We start from the raw sequence: 12489 nt of genomic DNA on the forward strand, positions 1-12489 counted from the left end.
TAAAAGTGAGTTTACAGCTGTAAATGACTGCAGCTATAAATGACTGCAGCTATAAATGACTACGTGATGTTGACAAGTCCTCTGCATGCAGCTGTCCTGGCCTGTGCTCAGCTCAGAGGTGGGTTCCAAGTGCTTTACCTCAGATCTCCTTCTTCTGGGAGGAAACACACAGCCTGCTGTCAGGACCTGAGGGAATGGCCTGAAGCTGTGTCAGGGGAGGTTTAGGTTGGATATTAGAAGAAGGTTCTTCCCCAGAGGGTGGCTGGGCACTGGAACAGGCTCCCCAGGGCAGTGGTCACAGCACCAGCCTGACAGAGCTGAAGGAGTGTTTGGACAATGCTCTCAGGCCCATGGTGTGACTCTGGGGGATGGTGCTGTGCAGGGCCAGGAGCTGGACTCGATGATCTTTGCAGGTCCCCTCCAACCCAGCTTATTCTCTGATTCTGTGGTCAGTTTGCATGCTGCTTGATGGATTTGTCTCCATCAGATATAAACCATACTGGTAAAGCTATTAGAATTTTCCACTGATACTATTTTATTTTTAAATTGCAAGCAACATAATCTGTAATAAGTTTTGATTTTGCCCATATTTTTCTGTTCTCCTTCCATGAGCTCAAAGCAAAATGTTTCAACCCAGGGTCATGCTGACCCACATGTTTTACTTTCCTCTTTAGGTCCTTTGTCACTGGACATTGAGAAAATTGTCTTTTGGGTGGCCTGAGCATTTCCTTTACCTGGCAGGTTATTCTTGGTGCAGTGGACACATCTCAGGTATTCTGGGATCATGTGGCCTTTGTAGACCTGAGCATTGCTGCTCTCCCAGTGAACAGTGAAGATATCCAGCCAGGCCTATCCCCCTCAGGAGGAGCCAATCTTACATGGAACTAAGCCTATATAAAACATTTCCCTGTTTTAAAAAACAGTTGTTAAATGGAAACATGCTGTAATATTTGCAAATTCAGTTCTCATCCTTCCATGGCCAGCTGGAGACATCCAGCTATATGTGTTACTCCTCAGGGAAATTATAACCCAGAGAAATATGAAAAGTAAGTAGATTTTCATTCTCTGTGGGCTGGATATCAAGGGAAAATATTCTCATGGACTCTGTTAGATGGCTCCTGGGTGGGTTGCTGATAATGAGTCAATTAACTAATCAGGTCAGCAGGGCAAACACTCCCATCAGAAAGCTCCTGCTCTAATCAACACGTGTGACTCTTCCAGGCTGGGAGCTGCTCCTTCCTCTGCCAGCTGCTCCTGCTTTCCATCACGGTTCACACTATGAGATTCCACTGCATTTATCCAAGGAATGTGCATATGAAAGACATAAATAATGACAAAAAGTGAAAGCAAGAACTTCAGTGTTTTATTTCCATCAAACTGCCTCAAAAGCAGATACAGGCTGTGATTGATATGCCACCATTACAATCACCCACACCCTCTTCAGTTCAGCTGTGACAAAAAACTACTTTACCTGGAGAGCCAGATCAGCTGCATTGCACCACAGGTGACAGAGGGGCTTTGGGTTTCTCACTGTGGTGGTGGGTTCACACACCCTGAAAACCACATCCAAAGGCTATTGGGTTCCCTGGAAAATTTACTGCTTATTTCAAGAGGCTCAGATTCTGTAGAAAATAAATAAGAAAAAAAAATTAAAGTAAATTTAATAAAAATGAGAGAGAGGAGACCCCTGGTGTGACTCTTTGCAGTCCCACAGCTGAAAGTGCTCACTTTCCTCATTGCTTCCCCTGCACTCTTTCCTGCAGTGGTCACAGCTCCCTGCAATAAAATCAATAAACCCAACTTTGCTGCTACAACTACCAGCCTGCAGGCTTTACCTCTGCCTTATCCTGGCTTTGCAAGGTGCTGGTGCTGAGTTAGGCTTGTTCACATGGTGCTGCTGCACAGACTGGTGCTGAGTTCCCAGTGTGACAAGGCAGTAAAGATGTTGCAATAACAGAACCCTCAAAAATTGGGCCACTGGCTCAAGACAGAGCCCCAAACCTTTGGAAACCCCACTGAGGCTGTTGGAGAAGTGGGAACCTTGAGAGGCAGGAAAAATTGCTTCAAGACTAGCAAAGAAATCAAGAAGTGGCACGAACCAGAAGGAAAAGAGTGGGGCAGCAGCTGATGTGCTTGGGGAATTCGGTGCCCTCTGAGCCTGTGCCTGTCCCCTGCTGCCTTGAAACCCAGCCAGTGCAAATACCAGGAGTGGTGGGTATCCAGGAGATACATTGCTTGTTCCAGTTTCCTGTTTGCCTAACACAGAATAAATGGGGTTTTTCATTCCAAATGGAGCTGTGCAGCCAGCTGGAGAAATGCCAGCTCTGATGTTTTGGTTTTTCATACAATTCTTTCTGATCCCAATACGGTGTTCACAGGAAAAACATCCAAGAAATATTTCTGTAATCCTTGGAAATCATCTAACTCCAGTCCTCTCTGGAGGTCACCCTGGTGAGACAGGAAGGAGGAAAAGACTATAAGACCATTGGTGGTGTGGCTCTGTGGGAGGGAGGACAACTTGGAGGTGCCCAGGCAGAAGGGAAGGACTGCAGGGTGTGGGAACCAGCCCATCCTGGTTGGGAGTGGGGTGTCAGGTGAATGCAAGGTTGGGGTGTTTTGTGGTTTGAGGAGCAAGTTGTTCTAGGTTAAAGGAACTGTGTGAATAGTCTTTGAACAGGAATCAGGCCTTTTGTTTTCACTGGCACATTTCTAGCTTTTAAGGAAGATTGAAAAACAGAGGAACAGGAGAAAAGACAATACTTGGGCTTTTAGAAAATTGTAACACTCTTTTTCCATTCATTTTTTACCTAATTTGATTATCCACTTTTCCAGAGCAGAGTCAGCTGTCCCTATCAACATCATCCTAACCATGCTAGCACAGGGTGTTTTCAAAACCAATTTTCAAATGGTTTTGTGGCCAAACCAGTTTTTCATCCTGAATGAACACTGCACTGAGAGGGATCCCCTCTTCCCTCAGAATTTCACCTCTGGAAAGGAAGGGAAATGTTCTTGAGTGTGAGCCCCAAACTCCCAGGCCTGCAGCTGGTAGGGAAAGACAGACTGCATGGATTTGGGATGCTCTTGGGGATGGGACTTGCATGACAGGACAGAAATCTGTGAGGCTGGAGATTAAACTCTCCGCTGAGTCACACCAGCTCTGCAATGCAGGTGCTTTCCTGTCACTCTTCTCCTCACTGTTTTGACCACTCTTCTGGGGATGACCAATGTCTGAGTCACTCCTCATAAACCTGCTCCTGCATTCACATTTTCCACGGTTACTGCACATTCTGTGATAGATGTTTTCCTATTCAAACACTGTTTGTTGGGGTGGTTTTCCCCTCAGAGAAGGCAGCAACTCAGTCCTTTATCCCTTGATCACTCAAAACCTTGACCAATATGAATAATCAATAATCTTGTCTGGTGAAAGCTGTTTTTTGGGGGGTTGATTTGTTTTGTGTTGTTTTTTGCTCGGTTTTTTTTTTTTTTAATTATCTTTATTTATTCGTTTAGTTGTTTCCACATTTAACCAGACTGTGGAGAAGGGGTTTAAAAGGAATCCTGAAGGCACTTCTGTGATGCTGAATGAGAGGGCCAAGGAAATCAGCTGAAGCACTGGAGCAGGGTGGCCCATGTAGCTCAATTCGTGGCTTAGCCCGTGACTCACTAAGACAAAGCTGCTGTAGAGGATTAGTGACAATTCGTGTGGATGAGAGCCAGATCTGGTTCCCAGCCTTGTGGCCAGCATTTGGCTTTGAGCATTTTTTAATTTAGCACTCTGTGGATGTACCTCTGTGTGTGTGTGTACACACCTGTGCATCTCAGCCTGATTACAGGCACAACTCTGTGCTTGCAGGAAAAACATCCTGTGCATCCCACATTCCAGAAACCCAGCATCCCAAGTGTCCAAGTGACAGCTCCTCCTAATCAATCCCTTCTGCATCATACCAGACCTCCTGCACCCAGTCACCATCTGCCATTCTTCTATGACAAATCATTCATCAATACAAGTTTTTTATCCCCTTGCTTAACAGCCAGCTCCTGGATGTGCTCTGCTTTGTGAGTTCAAGTTTTAATAGTTGGGACCTTCTGGCTGCACACCTTGCTCTGTACAGCACCTCTTACTGTGAGCCAAGCTCTGCTCTGCTTGTGATGTTCTCCAGACATTTATTCAGAGATACTCAACAACGATAAATGTTCATCTCCTCCAGCCTGCGTCAGGTGCTGTCATCGTGGAGTTCTTCTGGCAGCAGAGACTGCAGAGAGCTGAAAAGGGATGATCACATGCATGGCACAGCATGGGATGGAGCATATTTAACTGCTGGATTCCCAAATGAGGAGTGGTGATATCCATTAATTCCAGAAGCATCCTGGCAGCTCCTGCATGCCCTTCACCTCCAGGTCAGCAGGAGTTGCTTTGCCAGGCTTGGCCACGCAGCACAGCACATTGACAACAAGCAGCACTTTTCTTGTGAGGAAAGCTCAGAAGTTTAACCAGCTGAACATAAATCTCCACTGGCAACTCATGAAATCTGCATTTTCCCTTCCATTCTGTGTCCCACCAGAGACAGAGCACCCAGGTGCTGTGGAAGCCTCTTATGGGTCACTGGGCACTCTGCAGTTATAAAGCAGTTTCTTCAGCCAGTCCATTTATTGTGCCAAGGGCAAGGTGAAGCTTCAGCTTTCAAAGTTGTGAATAAAATATTAAACTCAGCGGGTTTTGGGTTGTTTTGTGAGGTTGACATATGTTGGTGGTTTCATCTAACACTGAGCTGGGAACTTCAGCTCAGACAACTTTATTCTCATGCTTTTTCTGACCTTCAGGCCAATTTTTTAGTGCAGAAGCACTTGCTCCCAGGTGTGGACCACTGATGGCCACAGGTGTGTTTCACTGCTGGAAGGGTTTTGCCTTCTCAGGATTGTGTTGTACAATTGATAGAATTTGGCACAGCAGCAGCAGGTGACCAACTGGAGTCTCACAGGGCAGAGTGTAAAAGCCAGCAGGGTCAGAGATCTCACTGGGGACTTTGGCTCCTCTCAGGAGTTTCAAGAATATTGTCAGGACAGGTGAGAGATGTGTAGGAAGGTTTAAATCCTTGATGCATCCCTACTCAGACTCATGATTTGTTTCCTCTGGGTATTTCTAAGCTGCAGTGGGTGCCTCAACCATTGCCTCTATAGCTGGAAAAAAAAATTAAAATATGTATATAAAATATATATATTAAAAATACATTTATATAAGGATGTGCCAATTACACAGGCAGACCCTAAATGCCACAGAAGAGAGGGGTCAGAGAGCTGTAGGTCAGTCCTGCTGTGCTGTTACCTGTTGTTTTTATGAACAGCTCTCCCAGTGCCCACAGGAGCCCTGCAGGCTCCAGCAGTTTCCTCCCCTGCCTTTGTTCATCCCTGGCTGACCACGTTTGGCAGGCACTGTCAGAGGCATTCGCTGAAGGATTCATGCAGGCAAAAAAACTCAAACAAACCGAAACTTTATATCTTTTTTTTTTTTTTTTTTTTTTTTTTAAATTGTCATGGAAAATGTGTTTTTTTGGATTAGGATCTCTTCCCAAAGTGTCCCAGTGATTTAGAAGATGATGGCTATGCCATAAAGGGATTTAAGTACACAAGTCCAAATTACAGCTTGGAAGTCCAGGTGTTCCCTGTGGTTTTGGTAGGAGGGGTTTTTAGGGAGTTGATCATCTGACAAAGAGGATTCTGGTTGTTCTTCAGGGCTGAATTAATTCCATCTATAATTCACATTTGGGACTGATGACCTTCCAAATAGGACCTGGCCTTGAACACCTGCTGAGGAGGCAGAGGCTGGGAGCCAGGCTGGGTTGGGGGATGCTCTCCAAACCTTCTGCTCCTCTTCACACTGAGTTCCCACCACAATCCAGGGCTGGTGGGGTCTGGTGGGGCCAGGAGCTTGCAAAGCACTGAAAAATTGCTGAGTGTGTCAGCAAGGTGCCCTTTGGGAAACGTGGCCAGAAATACCTGGAGCATCCATTTTCTAACACCTCTCTCAGGCACTCGTCTGCCTGGACCTGGTGCCCTCAGCCCCACCATAAGGCAAAGGGAGAATTGGGCAGGTTGGAAATGTGATTTAGAAACAGTGGGAAGAGGAAACAGCTGAACATCTCCATGGGGTGATGCTGAGCCCAGCTCTTCTCAAGGAAATCAGGCAGCTCCCCCCATTTTCATAGGCATGAAGAAATTTCTTCTTCTGTTCATGACCTTTCCATGTAGCTCAGCCAGGACTGACACCTGATGCTGGGATCTGGTGGTGAGGGCAATGTCTGGGAGGAGATGACACTTAGAGAGCTGTGGAAGAGCATCTAAAATGTTAACTCAGTTTGTTTGTTCACCCAAACCAAGTTTCTACCTGTTATCAGATTTAAAAAAAAAAAAAAAAATTAAAACATTAGTTTCTCAGTTTAGAAACAAAAATTTCTTTGGGTTTTCTGTTTCCCAGTGTTCTTGGCAACTGGAAAAAGGTACCAATGGGCCCCCATTTAAAGGGATAATGGATGGTGAACAACAGGAAATGAAACATTTTAAAAGCAAATAGGCTTTTTTTGCTTAAACACGGAGCTGGAAGGGCAAATTTAAAACCCCAGCACTAAGCTGAAACAGGCTATTTTTCACGTGTCAAAGTTTGAGATGAAAAATAGAGATTGCCTCTCCTCACAGATTTTTATTCCACATTTATCCCTGGTAGGGATGAGGGTGAATCACGGGAGAAGGATGTCACTTCAGAAGGAACAGCCAAGTGTGGCACTGTCACTGGTAACCTACAAATTATACACGGAGAACTGCTGCTTGTTCAATCCTAGACTCAAAGCCAATCAATACATTTTCTAGTTTGATGGAAGTTCACAGGCCCTCCTGGGCCCCTTGGGGTCATGTTTTGGGTGGGCATTGGCTCTGCTGATAATTCCCCACCTCTGAGGACCCGCTTCTGCCTCTGCAGTAACATATTTTCAGTATTTTGTGTTACACCACCAGCCAGTGAAGAGGTGCTGCCAGGTACATCCATCTGAGGAGTCTGGAAAGTGTTCAAATACAGACATTCTTCTCCTTTGAGAATATATGAGCCCTGAATTTTCCCTTTATTGTTATCCTTTTAGTTTTGGCCTTACAGAAAAGCAATTTCACCTGAGATTAATGGATCTTTATAAAATATTCCTGTCTTTACTTTGGAGAGGGTTGTTTATCACTGTACACAATTTGTTTTCCAACCAAACTAAAAGTATTTTTGTGTTTTAGTGGGATTTTTCATTTTCTATCAAAATACATCAGCACCCCTACATGCAATCAAGTTTACGAAGACTACAAATAAGTTTTTCTATCCCTGATAACAAGCACGATAAACTGGATTTCAGCCTCATCCTGCTAATGGCAATATTTTCTGTATCCTGCTGTCCCAATGGTATGGGATTGTGTGTGTTTTGGGCAAGCACAAAACAACAAGAACACTGAAGATTTGGCGTTTTTAAAATGAACATCATCAGTCACCTCTTCTAGACACCCCATACCTAAGTCCCCTACCACGGCATTGCAGAGAGGAGGCTCTGTAACAGTTTGCTTTATCATATCTTTCTTTACTGGCTCTCTCCAGGCATTTTTTGCTGGGCTCACTGTAGTTTTTCAGCCCAGTTTGTTTAAAACATGGATTTATCATTCAGGTGGCGGCGGGTGCTGGCGCAGATCAATTACTGCAGCCGCTCCTACATTAACAGAACTGCAGATATTGGCCTTGCAACCCACAGAAGCACGATGCCCACAGATGAAACGCTGCTTATTTTTAAAATGACAGCATTTCTGTCAGAGGAACCTGGGGAATATGGTCAATACATAAATCAGCACGTTGGGGAAAAAGAAATGGAGTTGCAAGGTTCTGCTCCGAGAGCTTCAATTTTGTGAGTCATGCAATTCACAAGTGAAGGTTAAAAATGTTCTTGGGCTTCAATTTGTTGTAATGCAGGGGCTGCCAAACTCTACTGATTACTGTGTCTGTTAAAAAAAAAAGAAAAAGGAGAAATTTAATATGCAAGATTCTCCTAATGCATTTTAATTAAAAACTTAATTGGTTTGAGCTAAGTATTTCTGAACTGTGGTAAAGTAAATGAATATTTATAACTCCCTTGGGGCCATCGTGACAAGCACAAGCCAGAAAAACAGGATTTCCTTTTACCAAAAAATAAAAGCTTTTAACAGAACACCAAGTAGCACCAACAGCCCAAAGTCTGAAGTGGGCAGCAGTGAGGAACCTGATATTACATGGGGGTTTTTTTCTCTTGCCAGAAACACTTTTGTTTTCTGTTCCCCAGCAATTGTTTTTTTTGCTTTGTTTGCAGTTTTTTGGGGGTGGGTGGGGTTCTATGTGATGTTTTTTGTTCTATTTAATAGAGTAGCATTTCCCAAGCAGTCACCTCACCGGAAAGCACTAAAATATCTCTAAGCAGAGCAGCCTTTTGGCACAGCGTGGGTGTTCATTAACAAAGGGACAGCAGACAGTACTCTCCATCAACGCTCTGTGCAACATGAACTATATATTAAAAAAAAAGAAAAAAAAGGAAAAAACCAAATTATCAGATAAAACCATCTTCATGTGCATCTTCATCTTCTGCAATAACCTCCATAAAATCTGATGAGTCTACATAAGATCTGATGACCCATCAAAGGGACCTGTTTCCCAGGATGGAGGTTTTTTGTTCAGAGTTGTGGCTGCCCCATCTCTGGAAGTGTCCAAGGCCAGGCTGGATGGGTCTTGGAGCAACCTGGTCTAGTGGAAGGTGTCCCTGCCTTCACACATCACCCATCACCTTGTCTGCCTCTGCAGACTCATCCCCAGGCTGCAGGAAGGTACTCATCCCTCAGAGTTAATGTAGCAGAGAATGTGAAATGCTTTAAATTCAGTCTCACACAAGCAGTGCCCAGATCCTCCCTGGGATGTACTCATCACTGAGAGCATCAGACCTGAAACTGGCTGCACCTGGTTATGCTGCTTGGGAAGTCTTTGCTGGCTGTGATGATGGCTTCAGCTTGGATTATTTTGCTCACTTTATTCCTGGAATAACGTGGCATTCAGTCTTCAGAGCCAAAGAACTCTGCTTCAGCCACAGTTTTAATAGATAAACACTAATTTTTGACTATGAGTTTCTGTAAAATGCAGCCACTTCCAGGTCATAGCCCAAAGACTCCCGGAGATGCTCTGCCAGCTGTGATTTCTTTGGGCTGGATCTCCTGATTTTGGAAGGGGAGAGCTGCACAACCTGAGTGATCTGAAGCAGAGAGTAAAGCTTTGCTCCAGGTGCTGCTCACAGTCAGGCCCAAACATGAAAGTGCCTCCCCACGGGGTCATGGTGAGCCTGAAGGTCACTCTGACCTTCATCTGTTTTTGTGGATGTCCCTGATTTGGGAAATGCCATGGATGGTGTCAGATCTAAAGGGAGTGTGTGGCAACTTCATCATAAAGGTCAGAAAAATACAGTTTTGCAAAGAGAAGAAAATATATGAAAGCAACTTACAACCAGTGTTCTTGTTTATACCTGGTTCCTTTCCTATATTCAGATTTTATTCCTTTACCTTGGTTAAAACTGACTCAGTCAAGCTGCTAACATAAAGAGCCTGGATAGCAATTCTTTGAGTGCAATCTATATTTAGCTGGCATAGGTCATATTTATCTAGCACAAGTCAGTGTCAAATAAACAAACACAGCCAGGCTTGTATGAGGCCAGACATGAAAAACAGAACAATGAAAAATGAGTTTTAGTTTTACAGAGTAGGCAGTGGAAAGCAGACTGATTATTATTGGGAAAGGAGGGTTTTGGGGGTCCTTAGGAGTCAGTCTGACACAGTTGTCAGCAGAAATATACTTTTGGATTTTGTCCTAAGCTATTGGCTAGGGACAGCACCTGGTCCACCTTTTTATGTGAATTCCTGGGAAAGAATTACTGAGCTGGGAGATCAGGGGGAAAGGGGAAAAAAGTAAATATGAGAAAGCAGTGAGATGATACAGAGATCTGCTGGGTGGGCATGGTTGCCTGGCAGAGCAATGTGCACACACTCTCACCCCCCACCCCAATTTCTGTTGTCCTCATCAATGATGAGGATTTTCATTCCCTTCCCCACTTGCTTTATAACAGTTCCTGGAAAAGATCAGGTTTTGGTGAGAAGGATTTTTGTCCTTCCCCTGGAGAGCTGTGTAATCCAGCTCAAAGTAGTTCATCATCTTAGCAGACAAGATGTATTTTCCTCTATTCAGCCTCTTCTATATCATAACCTACCAAATGAGCTTCCCTCTCTCCTGCTCCTTCTGAGACCCAGCAGATGCAATTTTGGGGTGGCAGAAGACACAGCTGGGCATCCCCAGCAGAGCTGCCAGCATGAACACGTGCCCTTAGCAAGCTGACAACATATGCAGTGATTTTTGCTGCCCCCCAAACAGTTCCAGTTATTCATCTGCCTTCCCCTGCCTTCCATTTATATTCCACCCCTTCTCTTGCCATCCAGATTTAATGACCAAGTAACAGCCACACATCATGCAAAAAGAAAAATCCTTGGAGAATAACACCTAATTTCCAACACATGCTTCTTTAATCTCCCTGGGGCTTACTTATCTTTGGAGCAAAGCACCATTTCCAGAGAGTGATTTCCCATCACAGAGGAGCAGCATGTTCCTCATCCTGCTGGTTCAAACACATCCTCGTTTCTACAAACACTTCCATAGACATTCAGATCAGGCGTGTACTCAGCACAACCATGGGCAATTATCCCACCATTCCCGGTGGAACAGCAAGGCTTTGGCTGCTCTGATCAACTTTCCACCCATGGAGTTCTGAGGTATTTTGCAGCTTTAGTTAAGCTTAAAAAGACAAGTGATGGGATGTTTTTTACGTGCAAATGCACATTGCTCATGTTAGTAAAAGTACAGTGGCAGGGGATGTTTTGTTATAGAGCTCTAAAATATTTTGTAACTGTAATCATTATTTTATATGTAAAATTTTTGATTGCTAAACTAATGGGAATGGAGAGGGGAAATCATGTTCTTAAAAAAAACAAAACATCTTCCACTAGACCAGGTTGCACAAAGCCCCATCCAACCTGGCCTTGAGCACTGCCAGGGATGGGGCAGCCACAGTTTGCTGCAAAAAACTTGGGTTTAGTTCAAACTTTAAGGCTTGTAAATAATTTTTGGATCCTCAAGTGAAAATCCATATTAAAACATGAAATATTAACCTTGCCATACAACATTTTATTCTTCAACTAATGAATCACATCAGTAAACAAGTCTCTCCTGGATTCAAGATGAGATGCCTGGGAAAAAGAAAAGATTATTAATTTTCTGCTGCTGTGCTCTTCAGCATAAGGCAGTCTATGTTGTATTTGTATTCATGCCACTCCACTTGCTCTGGGTGAGTAGTGATAAGATTTGAAAGGACACACTTAATTAAAGCTAAAAATAAACCACAGATATATTTGTCAAATGACAAAAACACAACACAGCTTTTTGTGGAGAAGAGCACAATTTTGCAGCACAACGTAGGATGGTCTCAGGTTTAAACAGCCGGAGCCTAGTTCTTTTCCTGTCCAAAATCTCCCTGTCCACACGAGTATTTCTTCATGATTTGTCATTTTCTACTGTGAAACTTCTCCAGAGAGCAGGCAGCACTGTCCTGATATCACCTAGTGAGAGAAAATCTGTGCTCCAGGCACATCTAGCTGGGACATGCACACAGTTCATTTCACACACTTCACACATTTCACACATTTCACATATTTCAAACACTTCACAGCTCAGGAGCCGTCCCTGGCCCAGCCACCCCAGAAAATGCCATGCAGGTGAGTGGGACTGAGTCCTGTGCTTCAGGGATTAAACAGCGAGGGGATGCATTTCCGAACGGGATTGTAAAATTGAAAAGCGACAGACTCTTGTTGGGACAGGTCCTGGCATTGCTGCCATGGAAGTTGAGGAAGAGCGTTTAAGAAACGCCAGTGTTGCAGAAATAGCCTGCCCATCTCACTGTGAAAGGATGAGCTTCTTCAGAGTTCTCCATGTCTGATGTTCTGAGACTGAGACTTACTCTTGTCATCCCACCTTCTGCTCAGCCCAGGGCACTCCTCGGTAGCTCTGGTCATGCTTAGAATCATAGAACCATAAAATGGTTTGGGTTGCAAGGGACCTTAAAGATCAGCCAGTGTCAACCCCCTGCCATGGGCAGGGACATCTTCCACTAAACCAGCTTGCTCAGAGCCCCACCCATCCTGGTCTTGAACACTTCCAGTGTTGGGGCAGCCACAGCTTCTCCAGTAAACCTGTGTCGTGGCCTCACTACCTTCACAATAAAGAATTTCTTCCTGATATCCAGTCTAACCTCGCCCTCTGTCAGTTTCAAGCCATTTCCCCTTGTCCTGTCACTCCGTGTCTTGTCAAAACTCCCTCTCCAGCTCTCTTGTAGCCCTTTAGGTACTGGAAGAGGTTCTAAG

At 44.4% G+C, this 12489-nt stretch overlaps 1 long non-coding RNA gene across 1 annotated transcript; it reads left to right on the plus strand.

Moving 5' to 3' along the window:
* On the plus strand, window positions 1-4726 carry LOC138109181 (uncharacterized). Its single transcript, XR_011150332.1, has 3 exons — window positions 1-118; window positions 675-771; window positions 3511-4726. It is a non-coding gene; the product is annotated as an uncharacterized lncRNA (long non-coding RNA).
* Window positions 4727-12489: the final 7763 nt, after the last annotated feature.

The sequence above is a fragment of the Aphelocoma coerulescens genome, chromosome 4, assembly GCF_041296385.1.
Source record: "Aphelocoma coerulescens isolate FSJ_1873_10779 chromosome 4, UR_Acoe_1.0, whole genome shotgun sequence".
Classification (NCBI taxonomy): Eukaryota; Metazoa; Chordata; class Aves; order Passeriformes; family Corvidae; genus Aphelocoma; species Aphelocoma coerulescens.